Here is a 17,389-nt window from a genome sequence, read left to right as displayed (position 1 = left end):
CGTCGACAAAGAGGAATGTACAAAAGGGCCAAAATGCAAAGAGGAGCTGGTATGTGCATTCATTCCTATAGGTAGATGTTGAAATGGCAAAGAAGGTTGCTTTATTAGAAATAGTATAGCATCATCATTTCAGAACAGTCCAAGTGTATCCTCTTAAGTATTGGTCAGCTGTTAGTGACTCTTTCAAACCATAGTGGGAAATATACCTGATAACTGAAGATACAAATGTTTTAATCATTCAAGGAAAATTGCCAACTTTCTTAAAAAAGTGCCAAGGTGATAACTGATTGTAGATATAGCCCGTGCTTCAGATTTGAGGGGAAAAAAACTTTCATAACTTTGCAAGTTTGCAGCTAATGTTAGTAATTCCGCTCCGTGGAGTGAACATTGGCAGAATTATACTATTTGCAGGGATCACAATGTTCCAATGAGTGTATATGGATTATGGTTTGTGCACCTGACCTTGAACCCTGGTCAACTGTTGTTTACTAGAACACAATTGGCAGAAAACCAATAGCTGCCTAACCCAATATTTGGGTTTTGAAACATGCAAGGAGAAGTGACTGAAGTTGTGCATTGTACTGCATTCAATTTGAACAGAGACAAGAAAAGGAAAAATATATGGGCATCAATGGAAGCCTTACTGGCTTAGATCACTGATGTACCATTAACAATCATGCAGTGATGAGGGAAATGTGTTTTTGTGGACTCTGACACTGTTTAGAACATCAGTGTTTTGTACCCCTTCTGGTAAGTGATTTGAAACTCTGTCTAAAATGATAAATTAATTATATTGTCAAATATTGAATTTGCAGACTGAATGAGTATTATCCTTTGATGGGATGATATACACAGAGAAAAAAAGGATGCGCAAAAATGAAGAAAGAATTTCAGAATATGCCCAATTGTAGATAAAACGCAAAGTAGAGTGACAGACATGGTCCAGGCAGAAGCAATACTTATCAGGAGCAAACTTTTAGACACAAGTGTCATTCTTTTGGTGTCGATATTTTCTAATTAGCCTGTTCAGAAATGATATTACACACCTACTGGAGCAGGTGAGCCCTGAATATAAGCTTCCTAGCCCAGCGGTAGGAACACTACCACTTCTCCACAAGAAGTTTTGCTTTTATTTCTGTTCTGTCAACTCAGATTTGCGTATACAATGTGACACCATTCCCCTAAGATATAACACATTACAATGATATTATTAGACAGCGTGCTATTTACAGTAAAATTTCAAGTATTTGGTTAAATTTGTTTTAATTGTTTTTATTATGAAAAAAAAACACTCACAAAGTCTACTGTTATAATTTGTAATCAGCCAATACATTTCTCTATTTGTAATGGTGTGGCGTTGGTTCTATTGGGCATAGGTTTGAATTCAATAAACACAGAATTCATTCTACCCACTACACTTCCTGTTAGTCTAATCTTGGTGAGTGATGTTCCCAGGTCAGTGTTTTGAGTTCTGTGGTGTTTTGCCGCATTGTGACTGCCAGTCTTGGTTATGTTACTCATGTGAAATTGTTGAAGGTTCAGTCGTTGGAATAATTCATGAATCTCCTGAAAGTAAATGCCAGTTTCTCTTTTGCTAATGTTACACAGCCAGCTAACTCGCATCTGTCCCTGCGTCATCACAAAATGTTAAATATCTTTCGAGTTCTGACATTTTAAAAGAACTACTCAAAAAGTCTCAGCTGTGCTCTTTCCTCAACCATTTTCAATCCATAAATACTTCTTCACATATTCTGCAAGCAACAGCCACTAAGCTTGATGGCATTTGCATTTATAAAGAATTAATGGAATCGATCTATGTTATGTGTGTTTTTAAACTGTTGTGAATTCAAAGATTCTACTAGAGAAAGTAAAATGCATTTTTAGTTCCATGGAGCTTTTCAACAGAATTGGCAAAGCTCTCTACCGAAGGTACTATGTCTTATTTTTCCACAATAGACTTGCTAATCAAGCGAAGCAAAAGATGTGGTTTAGTCATTCAACTCAAAAGCACTAACACATGATTCTAAATTTAATTTTGTTCCAATAGCAATTTATTTCTGCAATATCGAAACAACATGATACGAATCATTCTGACAATGTCTGCTTAAAACAAAGCATATAAAGGTCAACGTGTGGGCGAACCATTAGTTCTACAGAAGGCTGCGTAATTTTAACCTTATTGGCTTACCCACCCACAGGACTAATATCCACAATGGTGAGTTGCTAATCAAGCGAAGCAAAAGATGTGGTTCAGTCATTCAACTCAAAAGCACTAACACATGGTTCTAAATTTAATTTTGTTTATTGCAGTATACCAAAAATGTGTCTAGTGATGAATAATAGCAGTTTTGTCTCATGTACACTTCAGTTTTATTACAACACATTTATAGTTCACATCCGACAGATATTCCATTTCGTGTTTGTCTTTGTACATTTTTGAAATGCATTCTTGATATAGCTGAGAATGTGTGAATGATTCACCTCATATCATCAATTTCTATTTTTAGTCAAAGTATTTTCTTGTTCATATTGACTTGACTGGTGGTGAGGAGATGAACTGTTTTCTTTTACTAATCCTAATTTTCCACTGTGCATAACCATTTTAGATGCATCCATGTTTGGATTTGGTCAATTATATAAATTACACATGTATAATTTTCAGCATTGAGAACAAGTCAGCATGGTTCCTCTATGCAACAAATTTATATTTTACTCCCAGGACAAATTATTTCGATAAAGAAGCAGTTCTTGACAATTGTCAGATTGCGTGCAAATATCCACCCTTAATAAATCTATTAAAGAAAGAGAACACACATCTAAGGAGAAACAAGAATGATGAAAATTCTGCGTGTATTAATTTTAACACACTTTGTCCATGTGATAGCTTAATGAAAAAACAAATGTACTAAATCAGAGTTGTCCCGTTTACTGTTTTGATTCAGAAATTACTCTGCACACACATATACATACGCAGACACACAAGTTGCTGGGATTGAGTGTCTTCCTTGAACCACTGCAGTTTGCTAATTTCTCGGTACTTTGAAAATGACTTTGATTCCAAGAAAATCCTCTTCAGAAACCCTTTCGTGTGGCAAAGGTGACATTTGACGAGTTACCAGCTCACACATTATTGGGATGAGTTACAAAGAAAACTAGGTGAACAATTGGCTGTTGTCTCAGCTTAGGTAATAATTCTTTCTCCCTGACTTCAAAAATCTAATAGTCTTATCCCACCTACAAATTGTTCTGAATTTTATCTGTAAATGTTCTCAAGACTGTATGATTCCAGCCAAGTCTCCCTTCTTCTTGCAGTTGAAACATTGTTGCGGTTTTATGCCTTTTCTTTACTAAAGTATTCCTTGTTATAAGGCAAAGATGTTAATGTGGCCTGCACAACGTCTAAGTAATATTTGGATCACATCACCTCATAGCACCTTCATTTTTGGCATAAAAGAACTGTCACTCAGACAAGTTTCATTATAAGGTATTGAAGCATGAGAGAACATAAGCAATAAAGCTAGTATTCACGCGAAGTCCATCACAGTTATACTTCTGCTCATGTTAATACTCAGTTGATTTGGAACAGCATTAATTCTGGACAATGCATCAGCTGTCACGCTGATTTTTCATTGTGATATACATCTTCTTAAAGTGACAGAGGTTCAATAACAAACAATACCAAGATACACTTACATTCTGGCTTTTGAACTGTCGATAAAAGTTTGGGAGTTGTGATTAGCAAACATTAACCTCTCCATGTCACTGTGTGTGAGCCGACACTTCAAAGCAATCATAGCAGTCCCTTCTCCAATATAGATTACCTGATCTTGTGTTGATTTAATCTTTTGAAGTTGTTTCCCACTGGCCTGTTTATTGCAGGGGTTTCAATTATTGCATTTCAGGGGTCTTACACTCAAATCCTAACATTGATTTGTTAATTTGAGACTAACAAATATGGAAACAGGAGACAGTTTCTTTTGCAGTAACTCAGGTAACTTTGCTTAGGTTATAAATACTCCCTATTAAAGCAGGGCAGTGACTTTACAGTTATACTTGGGCTCTTGATATCTGGTTCTGCTTATGGCACTTGTTGACATTTGGTTTTGCCATCTCTCTCCAAAGCCCTAAGGAAATTCCATATCAGCCTGGAAGCAGGGTAATTTCAACCTCTCATGCATGCCTTTACTTCAAAAGCTTTAGTTTATTAACTGTTTCCAAGTCACATACAACAACCTACAGCATGGTCAATTCCATCCTTACATTCTGATTGGTCTAGGCTCAGCAAGACATATTCTGAATTGGTTTAAGCAATGAGAAAATACAATAATGAGAAGACTAGAAGTAACTGAGATAAAGATAAATTTCTTCACCCAGAGAGTGGCGAGCCTGTGGAATTCACTGCCATAGAAAATGGTTGAGGCCAATGCATTACATATTTTCAAGAAGGAGGGTGAAATAGCTCTTGTGGCTAAAGGGATCAAGGGATGAATGGGAGGGCAGGTTCAAGGGATGGAGCTTTATGACCAGCCATGATCAAACTGAATGGTGATGCAGCCTCAAGGGGTCAAATACTGCTGCTTCTTCCTTCCATGTTTCTTACTTCTGTGGATGCACAATCAATTTCTAATTGTCTCTTAGTGATTATGGACATTGGTAGTTTTCACCTCCCACTGTCTCTTTTCTGATTCTTTAAGTTATCAATTTACCAAGAGCCCATCCTATTGTTACATTTTGTTATTGTCACTTTATGCCTTTTTTTACAAAACTAAGAGGTCAGTGTGAAATATTCTTTACCTCTTCGTTAAAAAGACAAAGACAGAGGTATGCGGTCATTACTCAAGGTTGATTTCCTTGAGCTCATGTCTACTAAGAGTATGCTAATTTCTACAAATCTATCTGAAAGGATATATTAAAAATTAGAAACTTAAATACATAGGTAAAATGTTATGTCTCATACAAAGACTATATTTAATTAATTGCTAAGCATCTAAGACAAAAGAATACAGCTGTTATGATTTCTTATAAAGGGCATTGAGGTGGGAATATAACATCTCTGCCTTATTCAATCTTGGATCCATGAATCTGAAACTAAATAGACCTTTCTCAATCTTACAGCTGTAACTCTAAGCATTGTCGTTATTGTCGTTACCGTGTTTTCAATCCTGTGGTTCATTTCTTTGTCAAATTAAGTTAAACATAGTCACATGATGCTAGAGTGTCAAGACCTACATTGGCTACTCTTAAGCCAAACACTATAATAGTAGATTAATCAATTGGAAAATGTGATTACAACTAAACTAAAATCAATCATTAAATGTTAGTTTCCTTACTAATCCTGTAATATATCTGCTCCATCTTCTTGAAGCAAGACTTATTATCTGCCAGATATATCAGTTTTTATCCCCTATTGCATCAGTGATATTGTTTCAGCATGTTAATGTAGCACAGAAATTTTTTTTTCTTGCAGTCAGTGGTATTAATCAAACAATTCACTTACCTTCATGCCTGCTCGAGGTTAGAAGGAGCATGTGTTATTTTTAATTTTCCAGAACCAATTCTGATATTGATTTTGGATTCTATAAGTAATAAACTGGACATTTTTATATCCTGAAAAACAATGGCACATATTGCTGAGAAGTGCAGTACAACGTTGCTTTCTGGAAGCAAAATGATGGAGAAATCGTGACTAAACAGTACTAAGAAGCCTCTGAGTTGAAGCTGGCAACAACTCTCTGATTTGTTGAATTGCAGAGTGGGGATGTGGGGATGCAATTATTGGTGCACTTTTTCCAGGTCAGTTGTGACAAAGGGTCGGAAACTCCCCACCAGCATATTTTGAAGTACAATAATGTAAGAATGCATTTGGAGTTAGGGGAGTCGTAATGGAGAGACACTAGGGTCCTCATACGAATATGAGGTGGCTTTAGAAGTCGATAAACACTACTGCAGTTGAGAGAGATATCCTTGACAAATTTACTAGAGTTAACAAAAGTCAGACGATTGAATTGACGCATAAGTTCCCGCCCAGAGCCAGGAAGGCAGAGATAATTGAACTATTAGCCCAGCATTTGGGCTTTGTAGAATACCAGAAAGAACAGTTACTCTAAGGGAGGTGCTGGAGTTATTCAAGATTGAGTTATAGTCAAAGCTACATGAATATAAGGGAAAAGCAAAGACACTTATAAGGGATAGGAATATAAAGAACAAGGAGTTCTTGCTAAAAATAAAAAGCAAGAGTCAGACCACAGTTGAAATATTGTGAACAGTTTCGTTCTCTTGATCTAGGGAATGATTTATGGTATTGAGGCAGTTCAGAGAAGGTTCTCCCAGTTTATCCAGGGTTTGGAGAAACTATCCTATGAGGGGAAATTGAGTAATTTCGGCCTGTACTCATTGGATGTTATAAGAATGAGAAGCCACCTTATGAAAGCAACAGATTCTTCGGGAACTTAACAGTGTATGTGTGGAGATGCTGTTCAACTTCATGGGAGAGTATAGGGCAAGTGGGCATAATCTCAGAGTAAGGGATGTTCATTTAAAACAGAGATTAGGATGAATTTCTTCCACTGGTTGGCAATGAATCTTTGGAATTCTATACCAGACAATTACTCAGGCATCTTCAAGGCTGACTAGGCAGGTATTTAAATCAGTAAGTGTAGTAACGCATATAGGAAAAGGGCAGGGAAGTGAAGTTGAGGATTATCAGGTCAATCATGATCTAACTGACTGTCAGGCCAAACTCAATGGGCCGAATGGCTTAATTCTTCTCCTCTTTTATGTTCATATAGCTTATGACAGAATACGAGATGAAAAGGGAACAGGAACATAAAAATTTTAAACATGAAGAAAAGACAGACAATGAGTATTTCATAAGAGCGATTGCAAATACTGACATAAAATGATGCAAAAAAAAACCCTTCAATTTCCGAAAATGGGGAAATCATTGCCATGGAATTCATTAAGGAAATATTTAAGTTTCCATAGGGTCTACTTATGGAATAAGAGGAAAAGATTGCGAAGGTATTAACATGTGAATTGAGAAGTTAGCGACAGAAGTGAAGCAGCAGAAGGTGAACTGGACATTCAAACTTCTTTCCACAGGCACAGATAGAACATTTGAAATTCTACATCACCAGTGGACACTTCTATGAATTACGATGCCATGAAGAAGAGTAGCTCTGGTGCATTTCATTTAGTTCCCGATGCATGTGGGCAAAAGTTTCGAAATTCAAGGAAACGTTTGGAAATATCAAAGATCCTCATGAAGCATCCTAATCTTAATACCCGACATGGTGTTATGACGCCCCCAATATCTCTTCAAAATACCTAAAAAAAGAGCAGCATTGACCATATGAGGTTGGACGTGTTGCAGCTCCCAAAAAAAGTCGCAAGTGCAAAGCGTGTCCAGCAGGTGGAGCTAAATACTGTAAATCGAGCCAATTGAGACAATTTAAGAAATATTATGATCTAACTGCAACTTCATAACCTCAATGAAGAAAAATCCTTGAAGAAGAAAATTTGCAGATGAATTGAAAAAAAGGAAGAAATAATAACTCCAATAAATTAATGATTCGGGATAACTTAAAAGACAACATTTCTAGGTAAAGTCGAAGGGAATGAAAGGTGATAATGGAGCAATAACTTGAAGTCGCAGTATAATTTATACTCATATGAGCAGACGATTTAGTACTAGCAAGCACGCTACCAAAACTGATGTGTGAGAGTCAGGCAGGCTAACGTAAAGCTAACAAGATAGACGAGTTGATAACATAAATAGAAATAACTGAATATAAGTTGATAGCCATTACAGGGATGTGCTTGCGGAGTGACCGAATTTGACAACTCCACACTCAAGGATGTTCAATATAGTGAAAGAATAGGCAAAACGGAAAAGGCGATGTGGTTAATAAAGTTTTGATAATAAAGACAAGTATCAGAGTGGTAGTGACTGGTGATATGGATGGAATACATCCTGAAGTGAATTCAGTTCGAGTGGAAATAAAAATAGCATGGCAAATAAATCATGGCTGGGATTTGTCTACATGCCACCGATTTGCCTTGTCGTGAGCAGCGAGTACAGTAGACCAGATTGAGTGAAGTGCAGGTAAATCACTGCTTGACTTGGAAGGTGTGCCTGGGCTCCTGGATAGTGAGAAGGGAGGAAGTAAACAGGCATGTGTTACCCCTTCTGCGATTCCATGAGAAGGTACCGTTAGGTGTGGGTGGCATTTGGATTGGAGGAGGAATGGACCAAAGTTTCCTGCCGGAAGCTGTCCATGTGGAGGGCTGTCAAGGGAGGCGACTGAAATATACGTCTGGTGGTGGCATTCTACTGGACGTGGCGGAAATGGCTGCTTGCAATCCTTTCGGATGTGGATGCTGGTGCTCACATTTTTGTCCCCTCTACATGGAAGAGCCGAAGTGCAGACTCGTGGTCCGCTTTGCAGAACACGCACGTCTGTCGCCAAGAGTAATCCGGAGCTTCCAGTTGCCTGCCACTTCAACACACAATTGTGTTGCCTGGCGAATATCTTTGAATCGGGCTTGTTGGCCGTCTCTGCCCGAGACAACAGCTAACCTCAGTGGAATCAATTTTGGAAGGCAAGAGGAGACTTTACCTTAACCAATTCACACTTATTCTCAAAATTACCAAACATGTCAGGCATCAAAAATATCCAAATATCAAAATATTCCCAAATGCAACTTGTAAACAGTTAAAGGAGCACACTGGTCACTCTCTGTTAACTCAATATTGCGCTGAAATCGAAACAAATTACCTAGGAATGCACAGCTGGCCAGTCTACACAGTTCCCTTATTCTCTTTACCCCACCTCCTGGCGAGAGGATGCTCTGGTGTTGTTATTCTCCAGAGTAAAGCTGGAGGAGTAAGTTCGCGTTGGGTTTTATCCCTGATGCGCTTTTCAGCTTCGTCTAATCGGAGACGTTACGTCGTGTTGCTGAGTGCCGATCCTCCATTCAGGTACCAGTACTGCTCTCCTTATCCTTAATTGGTCCAGGTAGCAGCAATTATGTACATGGCTGTTACCAGCTCAGTCGTTCACGTTCAACAATTCGCAGTTTCTGCATTCGTGCTTGATCCGTTTCCAGCCCTTGCCAACAGAGAGAACGCTGATATGAGTGTCCTAAGTCATTTAAAGGTTTAGGAAGATCGAAACACAAGCATTACATCACTTGCCAAGAAAATCTAAATCTATGTGCTTGCACAGTTCCAGGAAAGTTCCTTAATGCCTGAGTTTTTTTAAAAAAATCAAACTTTCCAATTAGGATATTGCGCGCTCCAAACAGTTTCCATTCAATATTTTCAGACACATTATTACACGCAGCTGAAGCAGTTGAGGCTTGCGGCTGTGCTTCCTGGCTCAGAGTTAGGGACAGTACTACTGTACCAGTACACTCATAAATCATGTCCTCCATTGCATATATTCAAATTGGGTTCACTTGTTTTCTTGGGTTCATAATGTAGCTAATACTTCAAATAAGTGAACTTCCAAAATGACAACCGCCCGTATTTGAATGCAGCGCTCATCACCGCTTCTCAAAAGGAAAACGTGCAGTCGATTGCGCGCTCAACCCGCAACGTGCCGCCGCATCTCGTTCTTCCTCTTCGCTATTACCTCGTCAGCTTTTGTTGCACGTCTCCATCCGGCTTCCTTCTTACTTCTCAGTTTTCATCCCCTCTCATAAAACTCACAACGACGTCAATCAAAGGCACACGCTCGAGTGTGAAGGTCTATGACAGTGGCATATAATCGCTCCTTTCTCAACCTGTCCGTAGCACCGGGCATTTCAAACTGTTGAAGATGCTTTAACGCTTCTTCTTTGCTACCTAGCACAATTTGGTCACATTCATTGATAGACTGCGAAACGCAGTCAGAACCTACATTACTGAGAGAAGTTTATTCTCCCAGACAGTGTGAGCTTGTGGAATTCTTGGTTACACAAGGCGGTTGCATGTTTTCGTGAAGAGGCCAGATGTAGTTCTTGGGGATAAAGAGATCAAAAGATGTGGGAAGAAAGCAGGAACAGGGTACTGAATTGGATGATTAGCCACGACCAGTTTTAATCGTTGGAGCAGGCTTGAAAGGCCAAATGGCCTACTCTTCCTCCTATCAGGACTAGTCTGGATTTCCGAAAGGCAAAACATATCTAAATAGCTTGATTATGATTTTCCTAAAGAATAGGGAATATTGATGAGGACAATACCGATGTTGTCATATATGTGGGCATTTTAATAGAGTCTCACGAGGGAGAGCAGATCGCAATCCTAATATGTGTAGAATCAAATGGAAATTGCTGTACTTGTAGCAATGATAGAAATCAAAGAAAAGCGCGAGCAGACAATACCAAATAAAATGGAAAGTTTTACACTGAGTTCTAGAGTGGAGGGACCGAGGATATTTGTGCACGGATTGGTGAAGATGACAGTGTAAGTAGCGCAAATGACGAATAATTGTTCTTCAGTCCTTGGCGTTATAAATATGTTCATATTGTACAAGGCAAGGAAATTCTGGTGCAGATTCTCCAAACACAGCTCGGACGTAACTGCTGTATTGCGTAACTTTCTGGGCTTTGGACGTCAGGAACGGTTTGAATGCATTTCAAAAAAGAGCTGAAACCATTTGTTGGAATTATACAAAGCATTCAATTTCACAATATTTCGTAGGAAGATTGTAATTCAATGGATCATTTTGCATTCAATGGATCATTTTACAAGTGCTTTCATTGTCATTAAAAAATGATGGGACCCCATATTTCCAACTAACATCTACAATGAGCAATCCGCTAAGAAAAACAACAGGTAGTTTTTGATTTTATGTTGATTGAAGCATAAATATTGGCAAGAACGCTAAATATTCTACTGCGCATCCTTGAAATAGAAACGCCATGGATTGTTTAACATCCGGGTTCCAAGTTCGATTCCAGCCTTGGGTCACTATCTGTGTGGAGTATGCACGTTCTTCCCGTCTGTACGTGGGTTTCCTTTCGGTGTTCCGATTTCCTTCCATCGTCCAAAGATATGCAGGTTAGGTGGATTGGTTGTGCTAAGTTGGCCATAGTGTTAAAGGATGTGCAGGCTAGGTGGGTTAGCCAGGGTTTATGCGGGCTTACAGGGATAGGGTAGGGGGTGGGACTGCGTGGGATGTTCTTCAGAGGGTTGGTGTGGTCTTGGTTGGCCGAATGGCCTGTTTCCACACTGTAGGGATTCTATAATCTATGATCCATTCCAGCATGCAGAATAGCTTCCATTTAACGTCACATTGGAATGCCAGCGCCTCTGCCATTGCAGTGCGTCCCATTACTGTCTGTGTTGGTTTTTGCCTTCTCTTCCTGGAATGTAACTTGCACCCAGAAAATTCTAGTGCAGGGAGGAAATTGCAACTCGCTGAGAGATGGCTGACACAAAACCTGTGTGATTCCATGAATGGGGGACAAAGTTTAATGGAGAAATTTGGGCTATTTCCATTTAAGAAGAGAAAGTTGAGAGGAGATTTGATGCGCCTGTTCATATTATGAGAGTTCTGAAAATCAATAATGATCTACTGATCCCATTAGCGCAAGTTCCAACAACCAGAGCCTCCGATTATGGTAAAAGTCAAAACAAATGCCACGTGCCCAAAATTACGGTTAATATCTGAATGCACTGAGTAGGAGAGAACAGATCTACTCGTGTTTAGAATCAGTATGGACATTAGCAATGTTAGTTAACTCTGCAATTGAAAATCAAATGTCTTTTCCGAATGTTTGCTTCCCGTGATGCATGTGATTTCAGAATTGAAATAAACATAGAAACTGCAAAGTAACATTGAACATATGAGGCTCCATGACCAACCGCTCTCACAGAATGTTAAACGTCATCGGGACGTATCTCGTAGAAAACAATTCGGAAACGAATGCTTGGCAGTTATCAACTCGTAGTAACAGTACAGAGTCGTCGGTTGAATCCATTGCTCAAGATTTCAGCCAGAATGAATTTTCTCTGTCTGATTCTTCTTGAAGTTATTCTTACAGGTACTTGCTTATTTAATTGACAGAACTGCTTTAGTTAATGAAAAGCTTCCGAAGCCATTCGTCATTCATTTAAAGAATCTTATGTCCTCTATCTGGTGAATTATTTAACTCTTCTATCTGTATGTTGTATATGATAGTTATCTGTGCTGTACTATGTTTCTAATAGCTGCAGACTGCACTTGGCTCAGTGTTACTCAAACGCCTGAAGAAGTAACTGTGAACAGACGGACGGACATTACTTTCTACTGCAAATTCACCATCTCTCCGCACAGTTCAAAGCCAGAAGTAATTTGGTGGAAGCAGATTGGAAATGAACATTTTCAGACGAGTGCAAGAAAACGATTTGGCTTTGGAAATCAAACGTCAGCTTTCTGTAACATTTTGAGCATTACTGTGCAGGATTCTGGAGTTTATTACTGTGCAGTGATTTATGAAGGAATAGGTCAAATAAATGGAACCGGATCCCATTTATTTGTACACGGTAAGTGAGAGAGTGACAATGTCGGAAATATTTCGAAATAACAAGATATTTTGGATCGCTTATTTCAACATCTTTGGCAGTATAATCATTGTCATCGATGGCAGGAACTGCAGATGCTGGAAAATCTGAGATAACAAGGTGCAGAGGGGGATGAACACAGCAGGCCAAGCAGCATCAGAGGAGCAGGAAGGCTGACGTTTCGGGCCTAGACCCTTCTTCAGAAAGTCCACATTCAGGCCTTCCCAATTTGGCCCCAACCGTGACAATGTCTACATACAGCTCATTGTCATTGGTCATTTGCGCGGCAGCCCACATTTAATATTTCTGTTCTCTTGGAAGAACTGCATTTGGACAATGAATATCACAGGCAGAAAACTGCAAAATTTATAAATATTAGCCATTTATAATTCCAAAGACAACGTATACACGAATTGCGTATTTCCGATACATCGAATTTCGAATGCATATACCCGACGAAAAAGCGCTATGTCAATGCTGTTCCACAACGATTCTTCGTTCGTGGTGTGTTCTTATTGTCTTGACAACTCCCAATTACTCGTTCTGAGGTTCAAGCGTCCAGAAATTAACTCTCACACAATTTTCGCGTCATGGTTTGAAAATCAGTGTGAAATGATTTCCTGATGAACGAGATTAATGCATTAGAAGATACATTTTGAAGCATTCCACGCAGTAGAATCACGTACCTTCAATAAACACGTAAAACAGTACTGAGAATCTGTAGCTCCCAATGCTAAACTGATTTCATATATTTCTTCATTAGCAATGCTTTCATTTTGAAATTTGGCTCATGCTGTGATCCTCATTTTCAGAACAACCAGCAGCTTCATCGTAATTACACACTTGAGCTTAAAAACACAAGGGCTTACGAACATTATTTTCTTTGTCCTTTCCTCTGCCCTGGCTCAATTTAATTAATTCATTCAATTATGCGAGCCAAGCATTGCTGAGCATTTTGTTGCTTTCTTCTGCTGTGGAAAATCAAGTATTGGACTTAATAGTTCAAGTAAAGGTGAATAAATGCCCCAGGCATGAAAGCTATTTATTTCATTGGCTGGAAGCTTGTACATAAAATCAAACAGACAAGATGCTGAGCCTTTGAATGCTGCGATTATGATAAAGCAGAACAACTGAAAATCATACGAATAGTTAACATTTTCCGGTTTTGTCCAATAACTTGGCTTTGTTCATTCTCTTCATGCAGTTGCCCCAGTCCCATTGAAAATTACGTCCAAGCTAGACGAAGAAAATTCACTTGTATCTTTGACCCTTCTCTGTGAAACGTCTCCATTTTATCCGGAGGATTTCACCCTCGGCTGGTATAAAAACGGCGCCGAGATCACAGTCGGAATAAACACTAGTAAGGTGCGGAACCGTAACGGGCTGTATGAAGTAACCAGTTCTTTGTTTGAGTCTCAACCTCCCTCAGCCAATACCAGGTATACCTGTTCGGTATCCCACGTCTCCCTCAAGAATCCTGCTGTCATCGTCCACACTATTTCCACATTTGCTGGAGTCCAAAAAGGTGAGTTAGCTATTGTTAAGCAAGTAACGAAAGTATCGTATAATGTGTGCATATCATGGAGCTAATCCGCGGGACTTTTGTGGGAAATGTCTCATTTTAATGCATTATATCCAATTGTCATTTGTGTTGCAAAAGCAGCTAAACCTTATTGGCATTCGATTTCCTTTATTTATGAAAAGGTAATCATATTCAGAACTGAGCTGTTCAAACCATTTCTTTCTTTCCATCATTTTGCGCCGTTCACCTTCTTTGCTTCAGTGTCAAAAAAATGTTCCATCTCTTTCAAGTGCCGACTTTCCCTGTATTGTTGCGGGGGGCAACAGTGTTTTAGGTTTCATTCTGCCGCCTACCACCGCATTCCCTGGTTGTTGTATCCAGTGTTGATTTTTAAGACTTTACCCTTTGCCAAGTGTAACCTCTCACCCATACACAGCACGTTCAATGAGGATCGCGCTCACACATATCGTAAAGTTTACGCGATGATTTTACTCGTCCGTGGTGTGGCAGATTTAATGCATTAATAGTGCTCTCACTTTGTCAGGGCAGAAAACAACAATTTATTACAACTAATCCGTAGATGTCCTTTGTTATGCAATGAATATCAGAAACACAGTCCATCTATTTGCAAAAGGTTCATAACCGATTGCTCCAAACCAGAATTCGATGAGGCCAGCAGAGAAAACGATAGTGAAATTATGCCTCTAATTTCAGGAAAACATATGTTAATATGTAAGAAAAGTCAAGAAGAACAGTATTTTGGTCCATCGGGAACCGATCAGTCTTGTATTCCTACCTCTCCAAAACAGTTCTTTATGATCACGAACAGACAATCCATTCCAATGATTTATTCTGAACTTGCCATGTGTTACGAAAAATAAGTCACTTCGACATTCAAGTCAAATAGTATTTGGCTCTTCAGCGTTTTCGTTGCCCTTCAGTAGCGTAGAACATTTGAAAACATCATCATACTTTACGCCGTAAACTACAGCTAGACTTATTCTTATCCAACTGTTTACCAGCAAATAATGTCCTCTTAATTCTGCAGATAATACCAACAATTCACTCGTTTTCTGGGCTCCCATTTGTGCGGTGGTTGGATTCGCATTTCTTGTACTAATGGCCGTAATTGCAATGCGACATGGATTTCAGTCTAACAAAAGTAAGATATGCTGTAAACTCTTGATTTTCTGTCTAGTTGCACTCTGGGGACAACAAACGAGAAAAAGGGTGATTAGCATGTTCGGGAGAAAGCGAAACGATTTAAAGTCGAAAATGCAAGTGATTAATTTTTCAGCGCGCTCAGATTGTTCCAAACCCATTTCATAACGCAAAAATGCTCACAGTTTTGTGATCAGAATTTTAATATTTCTCAGGGGCGTTAGTTAGCAACAGAAAGTTTCACGTTTCAATGCAACTAATGACATGTACCATGACAAACATGAAGTTGGTAATTTGATTCTGCTGGTGAGCAATGATTGTTCCTTGAAGAACGGGAGGATGAAAAACGGATGTTGACCATGCGATACTCTTGACGTTTCTATTAGAAAGTAATCACCATTGTTATGCATCAACTGCATATTCTCACCCTTTTTCTATCGTTTTGACTAAGAAACTTAAAGCTTCATTTTTCGTATCGAAACTGGGTTAAAATAATTCCACCACTCAATGTAATTATATTCCTTTGGTATGTAGATAAAGAAGGATGCACAAGGCAACCGGATCGTCGAGACAACGTGGTAAGTGCATGTCTTCATCACGATAGGGGTTTGTAATGTCCGGGACGATTACAATGAAGGAAGAAATATGCTAATCACGTCAGAGCATTTTAAGTTTATTTATTGAAGGGCGTGCTCACCCAAGGAGATTTGAAATGCAGTTGGTACTATGTTGCTATTGATAAAGTATGTTAATTGGATTTTTAAAAACGTGGTTATATCTAAGAGAATGTTTCTAGCTAATAACACTTTAGAAATTCAGTCAATCTTTAGTTTTGGAAATAAATTTACTGCCCAATGCTTTTTGACATTGAAACAGATGTTGAAGAATGAATGTGAAAAAGCTTAACTTGTTAAATTGACCAGTGTGCATTAATATTTGAATTCACGCGAACGTACCTGAAAAATGGATTTGCAAGTGATCTCGGGCTTAAGTTACATTTGTTCACAGCTTGATGAACGAATTGTTGAAGACATGAAATAGCGACTAAATGAAATATTTTGCTTCTGATCCACGCAGGAAGCCGCGGCTCAGGGTGTGCAATACGATGCGGTAGAATTCAGCAGAGACAAGAAAGCTCCAAGACGTACATTTGAAGTGGAGAGAAGCATGTACGCTGAGGTAGGGCTGAGAAACAGGAGAAGAACTTAGAATTTCATGATGAAATCGCGATTCAGGCTGTCAATGAGATAATTTGTCTCTGTTGATATTGACGATCTGAGATATTGAAAGTTATGTGCGTGCCGTTCTGATGACCACCTTGCAGAAATCTGGGAAAAAGAGACAGTAAAAATTTTTCAAAATGCTGCCTTTACAGGTCCGTCAAGACGCTGTCGCTAATGAGGTGCCCTACTGTGCGGTAACTTTGACTAGTTCAAAGAAACCGGAGAAGTACCACGGACCCAAAAAAGGCACAGAGTATGCTACGCTGCAGACTGGAAGACGAAAAGAAGTAAGATAAGATATCTATGGACAAGAAGAAATCGCAAGCCTTAACAGTTCAGATACAGAAGATACTTCTAGGACCAGTACTGATTGCATTCTTTTGCGTTTTGAACTTCAGGCCTGCCCAATCTCACTTCTCCGTGAGCAAGAATTATAGTGATATATCAGATAGCCGTAGTTAGTACCAACCACTCTAATACCAGGTTAATTTTATTTCGTTGTTTTCAAGAGACCAGCGACCTGCATTGAAAGTCATGTGCAAAGTTACTTTGTGTGCAGGGAGTGCTGCCTCTCAGAGGTGATCGCATGCTCTCTTCTCATGCATTGAGTTCCCGACCTCTTACTTCGTCTCAGAATCCGCGCCTTGCCCTGCTGTTAGCGCAGTTTCAAAGCCATGCAGCTTTGTCTTGCAGGTGAACAATCCTTAATCAATAGGACATTGAACCTGATGTATGCAAGGTGCTACATTAGTCTCACCCTACAATCTGTGCCAGCAGTTTATATGCAAAAGACGCTTGTGTAGCCAGCAGGCAGACGTATCTCAAAGGGAGCAGTCCATTGTGGCATCAGGCATTCGGGATTTCTTGCAACAGTAACTCAAGAACAGCCTCCAATATCATTCTAAGGGAAAAGGAAAGGTCAGGTGCCTGATCAGGTTGGTCTTGATCAGAGTC

The sequence above is a fragment of the Rhincodon typus genome, chromosome 15, assembly GCF_021869965.1.
Source record: "Rhincodon typus isolate 14 chromosome 15, sRhiTyp1.1, whole genome shotgun sequence".
NCBI lineage: Eukaryota > Metazoa > Chordata > Chondrichthyes > Orectolobiformes > Rhincodontidae > Rhincodon > Rhincodon typus.
This window is presented reverse-complemented; position numbering follows the sequence as displayed.